Source organism: Mus musculus, chromosome 19, assembly GCF_000001635.26.
Source record: "Mus musculus strain C57BL/6J chromosome 19, GRCm38.p6 C57BL/6J".
In the NCBI taxonomy this organism is placed as follows: Eukaryota; Metazoa; Chordata; class Mammalia; order Rodentia; family Muridae; genus Mus; species Mus musculus.
The window spans coordinates 16,010,913-16,026,592 of NC_000085.6; the positions used below are offsets into that span (position 1 = coordinate 16,010,913).

At 43.0% G+C, this 15,680-nt stretch overlaps 1 pseudogene; it reads left to right on the forward strand.

The window, feature by feature from the left end:
* On the forward strand, window positions 14,502-14,850 carry Rpl37-ps1 (ribosomal protein 37, pseudogene 1; annotated as a pseudogene).

Genomic DNA, 15,680 nt, shown 5'->3' on the forward strand with positions numbered 1-15,680 from the left:
TAAAATTGTGTATGGGTGGTGCCTGTGTGTGGTGGGTGCATGGGCACATGTCTGTCTGCAGGTGTATGTGTTCACATGTGCGTGTGCCTAGGGAGGGCAGAGGTTGACTTTGGGTCATCCTCTTTCACTCCTCATGTGTTATTTTGAATGGGGCTCTGAACCTTGAACTCTCCAACTGGCAAGGAGAGTAGCTGCTCACGGAGCTTTGGGGTCTGCCTCCTTCTCTTCCCATTCCCCCCTCCCCCAGTGCTAAGGTTACAGGTAAGCTGCATCACACCTGGCTTTTATGTGGGTGCTAAATTCAGGTCCTCGTGCTTTCACGGCAGGCACTCTAACCAATAAGCCATCTCCCCAACCTCAACAATTCCAATTTTAACCAAGTATCATGGCAAAGGAGTGTCTCCATAATTGGCTTTTATTCTATCACAAAAATGACATTGGTTTTCATTTTCAAACACTGATTAAAATGGTTCTTTGCAGAGCTGGAGAGATGGCTCAGTGGTTAAGAGTACTTGCTTTTGTAGAGGACTTGGGTTGGATTCCCAGCACGCACAGGGTGGCTCACAATCATTTGTAATTCCATTTCCAGTGGATCCAATGTCCTCTGACCTCTGTGGGCATCAGGCATGCATATGGTGAGCAATATACATGCAGGCAAAAACACTCATACACATAACATTCATAAAAATTTAAAAAGTAATTCTTTGAATAGGAGTCATTTAAACAAATTATTTCCCTTTAGATTTGTCAGATTATAATGTGAGAAAACATAAGCATAACTGCATATGTGAGTGTACATCTCTACATAAATCAACATGCTAAATAAATCAACATGCTAAAGGAACACAGACTGTTGAAGGAGACTCAGCCTTCACCACCTTCATCACCTTCAATTCCTACAACAGGAGGAGATACATTCTATGATGGTTATTCTTAATTATAAACTTGAGTAGATTTGGCGTCACCATGGGAACACACTTTGGATGTGTCAGGTAAGAGTGTCTCCAGAAAAGGAAGACATGCTGAATCCTCCAATGGGTTGGGATTGTGGACTGAGAAAAATGGAGAAAATGATGTGAAAAAAATGTGCATTCATTTCTCTCTTCTGCCAGATTGTGGACATAATGTGCCCAGATATTTCACATTCCTGCATCCATGACTTCACTGTGGGGAAGGTCTAGAGCCTCAAACTGTGAGCCAAAGCCTTCCTTCTTAAGTTGCTGTTGTCAAGTATTTTATCACAGCAACAATAAAAGTAATGACATAAAAAATTGACCCTGAGAATGGGACCATTGTTATAATAAACATGACCGTGTGGTCTTTAAGCTTTTGGGGCTGGTGTGCAGAAAAAAATGTGGAAGATATTTGCAAACATAGGCTGCAGAAACCATAGAATGCTATAAGCAGGATTTAACGGAATGTTCTGGTTGCAGTTGGAGAATAGACTGCTTAGAGAAATGCAGACAGTGGAGATCTAACTCATGAGGCTTCAGAGGGGATCCACTACTCTACAACAAACTGGATTTCAGTTAACCTTACATTCTGGCAAAGAGTCTACATTCATTCTGTTTATGCCTTGAGAACTTGAATGGGGCTAACTTAAAAAGTAATGGACTAATTTGTTTGGCAAATGAATTTAAAGATAGCCTATCATTCATCTTAAACGCGTTCTCACGACCGGCCAGGAAGAACACAACAAACCAGAATCTTCTGCGGCAAAACTTTATTGCTTACATCTTCAGGAGCCAGGAGCGCAAGCCCCAAGCCCCAAAAACGAAAGGCCCCCCCGCTTACATCTTTAGGAGCCAGAGCGCCAGCGCGCCAGAGCGCCAGAGCGCAGAGCGCAAGCAAGAGAGAGAATGGCGGAAACCCCCGTCCCCTTTAAAGGAGAATTATTCTTTGCCTAGGACGCATCACTCCCTGATTGGCTGCAGCCCATGGCCGAGTTGACGTCACGGGAAAGACAGAGTACATGTAGTGGTAAAATACCCTTGGCACATGCGCAGATTATTTGTTTACCACTTAGAACACAGGATGTCAGCGCCATCTTGTGACGGCGAATGTGGGGGCGGCTCCCAACACATTCAGTCCTAGTTATGGCTACTGCCTGCTGCTCTTATTCGGGTGTACAGAAATACAGAGAGAGAGAGAGAGAGAGACAGAGACAGAGACAGAGACAGACAGAGAGAGAGAGACAGACAGAGAGACAGAGACAGAGATGAAAACTGTGAAGTTTCCAAAGAGAAGGAATATGGATATGGGTAAACTTAAGGTTGTTGGACCAGGAGCATGCAGATAAAGAATCGGTAATTGTTAAAGTTCTTGATGCCATTAAAGAAAAACTCACACTGTCACTGGAGTAATGAGGAGGTACTCACATGGCAAGACCCCACCCACTGAAAGCTCCAGCCTGTAAGAACGGATACTCATTTGAAGGGAAAGAGCCTGACATGAGGATAACGCTGAAGGGATTTCCTGCTCAAAAAAACTGTTTCCTCTAAGACAAGCACACAGTGGTCCCTGAAATTTTGGTCCAAAGGCAGGTGTCTAAACATCTCATGCTGTTTGGAAAACTTGGTGTACTGGCTGGTTTTGTGTGTCAACTTGACACAGGCTGGAGTCATCACAGAGAAAGGAGCTTCAGTTGGGGAAGTGCCTCCATGAGATCCAGCTGTTTCTCAATTAGTGATCAAGGGGGAAAGGCCCCTTGTGGGTGGTGCCATCCCTGGGCTGGTAGTCTTGGTTCTATAAGAGAGCAGGCTGAGCAAGCCAGGGGAAGCAAGCCAGTAAGGAACATCCCTCCATGGCCTCTGCATCAGCTCCTGCTTCCTGACCTGCTTGAGTTCCAGTCCTGACTTTCTTTGGTGATGAACAGCAGTATGGAAGTGTAAGCCAAATAAACCCTTTCCTCCCCAACTTGCTTCTTGGTCATGATGTTTGTGCAGGAATAGAAACCCTGACTAAGACACTTGGCAGAGTTATCCAGATGATATGGATTTTGTAGAAATGAAGGATGAAAAGCATGGAGGTTAAAGAGGTTATGTCAAGGTTCCAGAAAGCCATTGAGACAGCAGAAGGGCCTGAAAGCTAGGATGAAGCTAGGATGGTGAACCCTAAGGTGTAATGGAGACCTCAGGATGATGGATAATGGGAAATGTTAGGACTGTCATAATCCATTGAGGAAAGCTTTAGACACAGAGTTGAACCAACCCATGACAGAACAAATAGGCTGTAAACAACAGCAGGAGGGAAGAACTACCCAAAGCCTTGCAAGCACAGATGCCATCATGACCTCAGATGCTAGACATGGAGCTAAGCAGTTACGTAATGACCTTGGTTCCCTGCTGTCTATCTTTGTGCATCTCAGAAAAGTAAGAGCTTCCAAGATATAAGCAGCTTAAGCCTGGTAACTGGAGAAATATTTTAAAAGTTCTCAATGATCTTGTTTCACCCTTTATTGTGTGACTCAGTCATAATTTTGGACAAATATTTTAAGAAGGAAAAGTCACTTTACTTCTGAAGACTAGAGCATACTCATTTGTGCAGCATCCAGAATTTAAATTCTTAGTATGTGAGTCAGGTATTCTGGAACATTCTTTTAACCCCAGCACTTGGAAGGCAGAGGCAAGTAGATCTTTTTGAGTTCAAGGCTAGCCTGGTTTACATATTGATTTTCAGAAAAGCCAAATGTACAAAGTGAGACACTGTCTCAAAAAATGAATACATAAGATAAATTCTTAGCATGTGGTGGTTCCAAATGTCATTTCTTCTTATTATTTTGGAGTGAATATAGGAAGATGACTAAGCAACTCAGCCTTGGATCCATGTAGCTTGTCCCTAGGTCTTCTAATTTATTGACACCCACCCTAACTTCCACCATGGAGCCTCGTGACTCTGGAAGAAAGTGAGTCACAGATGTGAGCCTAGCTCATGACTTTGTCTAGAGGGGCTGAGGTTAAAGATTTGGCATGGAGGGTGATCAGATTTTAAACAATGGCCATGTAAATAGACATGGAGACTGCAAAGAAAAAGAAAATAACTCAAGACCAAGAGCTGAAAGGAAACTCAGAAGGGTGTGCCATGCTGTGTCTTCAGGACTTGGGTTTACTTAATGCCCTTAAAGGAGTTTTGAGCATCTAACGGAACATATGCGTTCTTATTGACAGTATACCAAGAATGGGAAACAGATTGTCTTGGTTGGGTTTTGTCAATTTGACACAAAATAGAGTGATCTGGGAAGAAGGAACTTCAGTTAAGAAATTCCTTCTTCAGATTGGCCTTTAGGCAAGTCTTTGAATCATTTTCTTGATAGATGATTAATGTGGAAGGGCCCAGCCTGCTGTGAATGATATTACCCTTAGAGAACTGGTCCTGGGCTATATAAGAAAGCAAGCTGAGCAGACCAGTAAGCAGAGTTCCTCTGTGGACTCTGCTTTAGTTCCTGCTTCCAGGTTCTTGCCTTGATTGAGTTCCTGGCCTGAGTTCCTGCCATGGCTTGCCTCACAGATGGATTGTGACATCGAGCGGAAGATGAATAAATCAACCCTTTCCTCCCCGAGTTGTTTTGGTTGTGGGTTTTATCACAGCAATGGAAGCAAACTGGAACATAAAGCACTTCTCTGCCCTAGCTGCCTCGTCCACCTTCTGTTACCAAGAAGACTTTATGTTTCTCTTAGGCTCTTGCTAGCAGCAGCAAAGCAGTTTGGATTATACCGTCTGCAGGGATCCAGAGAAACAACTGCTCAGAAGCACGCTGATGCCGCCACAAAGAGTTCATTCTGAAATTTTTGTGTATCAGCCAATCCGTCAAAGTTCTGCCATGCTCTGCTGACCCTTCAAAACTTCGGAGTGGTCAGATGAGTGGGTTTGGATTAGTCCAGTTTTAGAAGTGTTGGCACCCATTCCACCCATCCTAGTGGAAGATGTCCCAGACCACAGCTGCAGAAAAGAGGAACTGAGAGTCCGTGTGAGGGAAGAAGGCTATCTGAAAGAGAAAAAAAAGGAAGGTGGGGAAGTTGGCACACTGTAACCTATCTCAGACTTTCATTTCAACAGAGGAGAGGACTTTTGTTGAGGGATATTAATTTCTACTCAGTGAATTAGTTAGAGAAAAATTCATTTTCGTCAAGTTCAGGGAATCTTTTTTCTCCTTCTTTGGTTATAGTACAAACTCTGGAGAGACAGTCTGAATATCATTAATTTACATGGGGGGTATCTACATAATGAAACCTTACCTTGTGCCCCATACATTTGCAGAATTTATATGTCAATAAAAATAAAAGGATAGAAAGGAAAATAGAAGATGTATTTCCTGCTTGAAAGAACCCATAACCCTTGAACTAATTTAATGTCTGCTGTGACTCACTTCAGAGACTTCTGGGAACAATAACTAAATGAAACAGATTCTAGGAGGTTCTGAGGGATAAGTGATTAATACTGGGGGAATTTCTCCAAGTCTGGGGGAAGCCCGACTGCATTAGAATATTGTTGGGCTCTGAAGGGATCATCAGCTTGTCCTGACTTGCCTAGGACATCCTTCACTTTGCTGTCCCAAGAGCCCAGTAAGAGTAGAAAAGAAATTGACTGCCAAGTATCCTCACTCTTCCTTTGAAATCTCAAGCAATCAAAAATGGAAATGGAAGAAACAACTCTGGTCTCTCCTCACCTGAGAAAATAAGGTTGACAATCATAATGAGTGTCATCACATGTCCTGGCAGGTGAGCATTCCCACCATGCCCTGCATGTTTTTGTTTGACTTTACATGCGGGTGGGATGCTGCATTTGAAAGTCTGCTTCTATGTAATGACTAGTGTCTTGCCTTTCTGCCTCCGGACAAAGCTGAGCCAACGAGCCAACAAGCCAATCCGTCCCCTTCCAGAGACAGTCCAGCTGTTCTGTTTCTAGTTGTTTTTACCCAAGGGTGTTTTGTCCCCAGGAAATATTTAACCATTGTTTATAAAAACCTTTTCTTGTCCCAGATAGGAGAGGTTGGTGCCCTATTGCCATCAAGAAGTAGAGACCAAGGATGCATGCAGATGAACATCTTACAGAGCACACTTCAACAACTTATCCACCTTTCACAGGAAAGAACTCTTACTCCAAATTTCAGTAGCCCAAAGACAGTGGAAGACCGTGTCTCACTTTCTTCTCTTCCATGTAGTTGTATATAGAAGCTGACCAGGGTATAAGCTATTCTATTTTTTACACGTGTCCTGAGTGTGTTGTTTACATGGAGAAGGGCAGGTAGCTTTAGTTAGGTCTCTGGGGCTTAGCCATGCTCTTACACATAGATTTTTTTTTTCTGGGACTATCTTGCTGTCATAACATAATAATAAAACTTTACCCCCTTCTAACTGCTAACCCCTGTCAATGTATCAACAACAACTACATCTATACAGACTCTTCCTGGAATTATGAGACATGCACATTTTCTATGTTTAACACATATGAAATAACAACAAAGTTAAAAGCCTTGTCTATACAAGGTGTATACCTGAAATACAATCAGTTGTGAGAAAGGGGAGGGAAGATTATAAGTTCAAGGATACTCGACTACATACAAAAACTCTGTCTCAAAAAGTAAGTAAATAAATAAATAAATAAATAAAAGTATCTACCATCTCCCATCTAACACAGCAGCAGCCTCTCCTTTCCCTTGGCACTGAGGTACATACATGTGGCTAATAACTCAGCAAGCAGGTACTCCTGTGATAAACTTTGACTCAGTAACTAATGACATTGAGAGTTAGAGATCAAGGTGCCAACGAGATGGTTTAGCAGGTAAAGGCATTTGCTTGTGGCAGGATTTTCCCTGTCCAATTACATTAAAATATTAGTGCAGCAGGAGACCTGCAATTGGACAGGGAAAGGGGAGGCAGCTCGAAGAGTTGCAGGGACAGAGAGCGACTCAGAGGAGGGAGGAGGAGAAGCCAAGATGGAGGCAGATGGACAGGAAGAAGATCCTGATCCCACGTGGTTTTAAATAGTCACAGGTAGTTATGAATATCATATAGGGATAGAATAATTGGGATAAGTCATGTGTTCTAGGTGGGCAGCCTGTATCATTATCAGTTGGCTCTGAAATTATTGTGTGGGCATCTTGTGACTTGAGAATTTATTGATATATAAATCTGACTTGTTAATTATAAGCTTCTAGAGTTTTGTTTCTACCGGTTTGCTGGGTGTTGTGGTGGCTGACACGGGGTGGATGATCAGTGCGTGGGGCTGGCGTGGCAGTGAAGGGAACTCGGGAGCTCCGGTTCCACCAGACAGTTGGCGGGCAGAGAGTAGCTGGATGGAGCCCGGGAACTTGGAGTTTCTTTGTTAATATTTCCCCACAACATTTGCCGGCAAGGGTAGTGATCTAAGTTTGATCCTCAGTAGTCAAAGGATAGAAGGAGAGAACTGACTCCTACAAGTTGTCTTCTGACCCCCACATGAGTGCTGTTGCATGATCATGCCTGACATGCACACAAACAATTGGTATATAAATAACTACTTAAAAACAGAGGGACCCAGCATAATGAATTACAAGGATGGTGACATCCTGGCAAAGGTCCCTTCAGTCCAGGAACTGGTGATATTTTTCTTAGCTTGCTTCAAGGTCAAAGAGCCATTAGGATAGTACAAGAACCCTGGGGACTTTAGAGGAGCAGTGGGTGCTGGATTTGGCGTCTTACTGTGTGCCCTCCAGGTGTGGGTCTTCAGCCTTCCTGGACATGCACTGAGCTACCTGATACCGTCTAACACGCTATGTTATATCGAATTTTCTGTTACTTGTTTCTGTCGGTTGCCAGAAGAGCCTTGTTACCTTTCCCCACTGAAGCACCGCAGTGATGTTGTAGCTAAGTGTCGTACGAACATGGCTGGCACATCAGCGGTAGTCAATATGATTGTCATTTGGCAGTGTCATATTTGATTATTCTGACCCCTTCCCTCGTCCCTTCTTTCCTGTGCGTTCTTCCAGCATTTGTGATGCTCTGTCTGCCCATTGAAATCAGGGTGGAACCCTTCAGGGTCTAAGACTCAAATTCCCTTTCTCCCCTGAAGCTATATCTAAGCCCCAAGTGCATAGCAATAGATAAATAAAAACACGAGACATATAAAAGTAACCCAAACACAAGGAGAACTGATAATGATGTGGGTGGTTTAGCTATCAATATAACCTGTTGGAAGTGCTAGCACTTTGTGTTGAGTTACATAGAAAATATTTTTGACTCTTGTTCCTGCCTCCCATTTTCCCATAGGCACCATATTGAGAGTGCAGATACACACACCACAGTGTCTATCTTTTTTACTTGGTTTCTGGGAACTTGAACTCAGGTTCTCATGTTTGTTCAACAAGTGCTTTATCCACCAAGCCATATCTTTAGCCTATTTTTTTCCGAGATGGGTCTCTCTATGGAGCCTGAGCCAATTCAAACTTGTAACCACCCTGATTGCTGATAGTATAAGCAAGAGCTACTTTGCATAGATACACTTCAAAGCTAGCATTTTAATTTACCTGCAATAGATTATCCAACGTGGGATCAGGATGTCAATTAAATTGTGTTTATTTGTGCATGGCATATGTAGAGATTTATCACTGTACACCAGCCTGGGTTCCAGAGAGCAACCACTGTAATCCCAGTCCGCTATCAGTGAGGGGAGAGACTAAGAAACCATTGTCCATGGAAAGGCCATAAACTGCTGAGAGTTCTGTGCTAATCTCACTTATGTTTACAAGTTCTTACTTATGGATTGTTTTGTTGTTGTTGCTGCTGCTGCTGCTGTTATAGGGTTCAAGTTCTTCGTGACTGGAAAACTTCACCTCTTTAAAAACTTTAAAAAATCAATTTAAAACAAATTTTAACCTTTGTTTTAATTTTATGTTGTATGCATATTTGCCAACATGTATGTCTGTACACAACATGCATGCAGCGCCTGCAGAGACCAGAAGAGGGCATCAGATCCCCTGGGACTGTAGTCATAGACAGTTGTGAATTGATGTGTGGGTGCTGGGAATTGAACCCTGGACCCTCTGGAATATCAGCAAGTGTTCTTAACTGCTCAGTCACCTCTCTAGCCCTTTTAAGTTTAAAGTTTAAAAAAGACAATGGGAAGAACAACAATATCAACCAGCCAGACCCCCCAGGTCCCCCAGGAACTAAACCACCAACCAAAAAGTACACATGGAGGGACCCTTGGCTCCAGTCTCATATGTAGCAGAGGTTGACCTTGTCAGACATCAAAGGGAGAAGAGACCCTTGGTCCTGTGAAGCCTCGATACCCCAGTGTAGGGGAATGCCAGGGCTAGGAGGCAGGAGTGGGTAGGTGGGTGATCACCCTCATAGAGGCAGGGGGAGAGAGGATGGATAGGGTGTTTCCAGAGGAGCAACCAGGAAAGGAGGTAACATTTGAAATGTAAATAAATAAAATATCCAATAAAATAAAATAAAAAGACTATGGGTTTTCTTGTGTCTTTTTCATATACATTGTTCTAAGTGGTCTCCCTCTCTCAGTGCCCTCCCCTCTGTGCTGGTCCCCTGCTAATGGAGCTTTATCTTTTAAGGTAAATTCATTTTACTCATCATGCAGGCAAGAGCACTGAGGAAGACTCAGAGACAGCAGCCACACCAGAACCACCCATTTCTTTCACATAGTAGGAAATACAAAATTTAAAAGTGGGGAGGAGATAATAGCTTAATACTCTAAAAAATAGACACAACACATCTTTTATCTGATTACTCCCATGTTCAATTCTTTAAAAACATTGTTTTGCGTGTGTGTGTGTGTGTGTGTGTGTGTGTGTGTGTGTGTGTGTGTGTGTGCTGTGCGCGCACACATGTCTGAGCATACTATTCTGTGCATGAAGAGTTTCTGGGAATTGAACTCAAGAGTGTCAGGCTTGGGGGCAAGCGCCTCTACCCAATGATCCCTACTGATGGCCCCTTGTGGCTGGATATTACATTCATTCCTGGTTTAGGGTCTGTGGTTTAGATCTCGTTTAGGTCTATTTAGATTTCTGCAGCTGCTAGCTTTTTTTCCCCCCTTTTCTTTTTAACTGGTCATTTAATTATTTACATTTCAAATGTTATCCTACTGTTTTCTGCAAGCCCTCCTCCCTTCCCCCTTATATAAGGGAGCTCCACCTCACCTACCCATTCCCTTCTCACCACCCAGCATTCCCCTACACTGAGGTATTGAGCCTCCACAGGACCAAGGGTATTCCCTTCCATTGATGCCAGATAAGGGCATCCTCTGCTACATATGCAGCTGGAACCATGGGTCCCCCATGTATGCTCTTTGGTTGGGGGTTTATTCCCTGGGAGCTCTGGAGGGTCTGGTTGCTTGATATTGTTGTTTTTTTCTGTGGGGTTGCAAATCCCTTCAGCTCCTTCAGAACTTCTCCTAACTCCTCCATTGGGGTCCCCACACTTAGTCCAATGGTTGGTGGCAAGCATCTACAACTGTATTGGTCGGGCTCTGGCAGAGCCTCTCAGGGGACAGCCATACCAGGTACCTGTCATCAAGTGCTTCTTGGCATCAGCAATAGTGTCTGGGTTTGGTGTCTGCATGTGGGATGGGTCCCTAGGTGGGCAGTCTCTGGATGGCCTTCCCTTCAGTCTCTGCTCCACTCTGTCCCTGCAGTTTCTTTAGACAGGAGCAATTCTGGGTTAATATTCTTGAGACAGGTGAGTAGTCCCATCCCTTAACTGGGAGCCATGCCTTGAAAAAAGCTCAGAATACCCACGATACAACTCACAGACTATATGAAGCTCAAGAAGAAGGAAGACCAAAGTGTGGATGCTTCAATCCTACTTAGAAGGGGAAAAATAATCACAGGAGGTATAGGGAGAGAGGTAACTGGGAGGGAGAGAAGAGGGGGAGAGAAAAAGGGGGCAGGATCAGGTGTGGTAGGAGACAGGGGAGATGTACTGAGGGTCAGGAAATGGAACAGAGGCGTGTAGCCGTGGGGGGGATGAGGAACTGAGGGTAGCCACCAGAAAGTCCCAGATGCCAGGAAAGCAAGAGGCTCCCAGGACCCCATGGGGATAACATTAGCTGAAATCCTCAACGGAGGGGAGAGAGAATCCGTAGAGACCATAGCCAGAGCTAGTTCTTTTCTAAATGGTCTTTTTTCTATGTCCCTCCTCCCTTCTACTTCACCATCAGAGCCTCGGGTAGACTTGCAGCAGCCCCGCTGAGGGCTAGAAGGAGTTTACTTCCAGATTGCTATTTCCTAAGATCAAAGAAGCTCTTGTGAGGTGAGGAGGTGAGGGCACCAGGCACATCTGAAGTCCCTAAAACAAAATGTGCAGCTATGCACGTTCCTGCCTACCACTCAGTTTGCTTAAAGTATTTATCGAATCCCTCCTGTGGTGGTAGTGGGAGGAGACACTGGGAGGATCTGCCTTCCTTTTGCTGCTTTCTAGTAGAAATATGATCAGGCCTCCCACAACAGACAGGCCCCAGGCGCTCATGAGCACAGAAAAGCACTCAACCATACCGAAGTATTTGGATCTGTATGCAGCAGCGGTATTTTTGTCAGTGAGTAAACAAGACAGAACGGCTAGTCCTATACAGTCTTTATGGGTTGTACGCAGTGCCGTTTGTCCATCAGAAACGGAAGACACTGGGGTATCCGTTGATGTCTATGAAGGTAAGTGAGGGATACTCAGAGCCTGCACCACAGCAACATTTTCTATAACAAGTCATGTTCCTGCACTGTTTTCTACGGAAGCTTCTGGAACAGCTGTGGGAACTTGGCTGAGCCTAGCACACTGGTTTTATGGTAGTTGTTTTGTTCTGTCCAATCCTCTCTCGCTTAGCCCTTCCCCTCACGCCGGGCTCTCCTCACATCCCACAGATGGGCATTTTTGAGCTTCTGTGCTCTCTCTTCTGGCCTCAGAATTAGAAGGAGAATTCTCTGTCATCTGTCTTGGTATGAGCACCACTCTCAGAATGCTCTGATGACTGTAAAGGGCAAGAATTTTGCAGAATACTACTTGGACCCTGCCTCCCTCAGGGATGTCTGGCCAGTAATACTATCCCAAACTGGAGGAGATGCTCTCTTGAAATACAAGTTGAGCTGCTCAAAACATTGTCATTTACCATGAACATTCAGACTCACACCTATAGCGATGACTTCTGTCTCACCTTTATCTGAGCTCACTGACTTCTTAGAGCAGACGTAAGATCCAAGAAGGGTGCAACATTCTTTCAGGAAGAGCAAATGTTCATAATAAAGGACACCATTTATTTATATTGCATTGGTCCATGCACACACGAGTGTGTATTCCCATGTCTCATGCATGTGTTGGGGACGTACTCTAGAGATGCAGAGCTGTTCCAACATATGAAACATAAATGTAATACAGCATATAAATGGGCTCAAGAACAGAAATCATATGATCATCTCCACATGTGATAAAGACCAGCATCTGTCATGATAAAAATTCTGAAGACACTAAGAAAAAGAAGAACGTATCATAAATAAAAGCTATATTTGGCAAACCTATAGCCAACTTCATACTTTATGGGGAGAATCTCAAAGTGTCTCCACTAAAGCGAAGAACAGACAAAGGTGTCTACTTTCCTTATTCTTATTCAATGTAAAGTCTGAAATCTTATCTGGAACAGCAAGGTAGGAGAAGATAAAAGGGATATGAATAGGCAAGTAGGAAGTTAAAACATTTTTACTTGCAGGTAAGTTTCTATACATAGGGTCTCCAAAAGAAAATTTGTATCTGAGAAGCAACTTTAAGGCAGTTGAGGATTATAAAATTAATATAACCAAAGCAGTAACCTTCCTATACCTCTATAACAAACTTGTTGAGAAAGAATTCAAGGAAGCAATTACATTTCTGTTTGCTTGAAAAACTACACCAGAATAAACCTAACCAATGAAGTGAGCAGTCTTTACAATGAAAACTTTAAAGCAGTGAAGAAAAATATTACGAAAGACACAAGAAGGTGGAAAGACCTTAAGTGCTCTTAGATTGGAATTGATACTGTGTAAATGATCTCAATCTAAAATCAATCTATAGATTGCATGCAATGTTCATCACAATTCCAATGCCATTATTCAATGAAAAATACTCTTAAAATTCATACGGAAGCCCAAGAGATCCCCAGGAGTCTAAGCAATGCTGAGCAAAAAGAATAATGGCAAAGAGAGTGTCTTCAACAAATGGTGATGGGAAAGTTGGGTACCCACATGTAGAAGGATGAACCTAGATCCACATCTCTCACAAAACCAACCATCTTGATATAAGACCCCCTAACTGAAACTGCTAGAGGAAGAATTAGGAAAACATTTGATGATTCAGGCACAGGCAAGTGTCCTCCTGAGTGGGACTCCAGTTGCTTGGGAAGTAAATCCATGGACATCCAACAAAGGAAAGAAGAGTGGAGAGGCGACCTATGAAACAGAAGACAATTTTTGCCATGCATACGTCTGATAGAGAATTAACATCTCAAATATACAAGAAACTCAAAATACTGAATAAGAAATCAAACAACCCAACAAAGAAATGAACTTCAGAGATGGATAGTTCTCAAAAGATGATGTACAGCTGGCTAATTAACATGAAAAACAAACCCGCTCAACCTTATGAGTCACCAGAGAAAGTCAATACAAAAGGCAAATAACAGTAAATGCTGGCAAGTATGGACTCAAAAGGAAACACACAGGCATTGTCGGTGGTAATGTCAGTAGTCTAGCATCTGTAGAACTCACTGTAGAAGCTTCTGGAAACTAGCACTAGATCCACAAGATGGCTGAGCTTCACCACTCTTGGGTATTTCCTGAAGGACTCCAAGACAGCACATCACAGATGCTTGTCTATCAAGATTCATGCAACACTGTTCACAGTTATTACATCATAGACCCCACCTAGGTCACAACATCAGAGTGGAGAGAGAAATACCGTACTTGTATATACACAAGTGAGTTGTTTTTAGCAGTGAAAAAAAATAAAATTGTGTGTAAACTAAGCCAGTTTCAGAAAGACAGATGTCATATGTGTTCTCTCATTTGTGGATTCTAAATAATATAATTTGTAAAAACACACAAATCATGTATAAATATGATTATTATATATAGTGTATATATATATATATATATATATATATATGTAAAATGAAAGTAGAAGCCAAATTTCCAGGATGGAAGTGGAGTTAGAGGATATGTGAGAGACAAGAGGGAAGCTTATAAGTGCTCAGTATATAATGCATACTTTTATCTAAAAATATTATTTGGTGTAAGCCAGGTGTGGTGTCGCACGCCTTTAATCCCAGCACTCTGGAGGCAGAGGCAGGCAGATTTCTGAGTTCGAGGCCAGTCTGGTCTACAAAGTGAGTTCCAGAACAGCCAAGACTATACAGAGAAACCCTGTCTTGAAAAACCAAATATATATATATAGTGTGTTACACAGTACCAGCTACAAAGACTGCACATTGGAATTTTTAAAAACATATATAAAAAAAGCCAAGTTGCTGATAAAGAAAACTAAAACTCGCTCTTCTGGTCTCTTTGGCCTCGCCAGTAGAAGCAAGATGACGAAGGGACGGTCATCCTTTGGTAAGCGTCGCTACAAGATGCACAAGGCCTACCACCTTCAGAAATTGACTTGTGGCAAATGTGGCTACCCTGTGAAGCGCAAGAAGAAGTATAACTGGAGTGCCAGGGCTAAGAGACGAAACACTACCGGGACTGATCGGATGAGGCACCTAAAGATTGTCTACCGCAGATTCAGACATGGATTCCGTGAGGGAACAACACCTAAACCCAAGAGGGCGGCTGCTGCAGCATCCAGTTCATCTTAAGGATTTCAATCAGTCATAAAATAAATGTTCTGGTTTCAAAAAACAAACAAACAAACAAAAAAACTAAAACTCATTTTTGAAAGATTACAAATTTTTGGCAATATTAAACTTTGAAATGACTTGACTTATTCAATGAAAAACTAAAAAAAAAAAAAAAAAATTTAAAAGGCAAGAGAATGGTACATAATCCCAAACACAGAAACAATGTCTACTGATCAGTAGAGGAGCTACCACAGTAGAAGCACGAACAGGGGCCAGCACAGTCGATGTGAATGTCCTTCCTCATCCCCCATCCATGCTAGCATGTCATCTTTGTTCAGTTCATGTTTGAGCAGTCCTGTTGGGGAGACTCTCTGGATGTAGCTTCTCACATTCCTAGGAGACATATCTCACAGCACTTAAGAATAGGAAGTGCAGCCGGGCATGGTGGCACACGCCTTTAATCCCAGCACTTGGGAGGCAGAGGCAGGCAGATTTCTGTGTTCGAGGCCAGCCTAGTCTACACAGTGAGTTCCAGGACAGCCAGGGCTACACAGAGAAACCCTGTCTCAGGAAAAAAAAAAGAAAATAGGAAGTGCAGTAGGCTCTCATTAAAAAACAAACAAACTATCAAGCAGTCCTGTCCCTGTGCAAGCAAGCAAACACATCCTTACTGGTGATGGTAAAGAGGATACATTGGTTCTTACTAAGTGTGCCCATTTAAAAGAGGCACCCACATTGCAATGCAGCCTTTGTAGAGGTGTGAGCCTCAGCCCTGCACTCTCCGGCTTGGATATTGCAATATTTCTACATAGTCTCTATATAAATTTCTGAAATCTCAACACTTGGGAGATAGGTGCAGGAAGACCAGTTGAAAGCCAGCCTGGGCTATA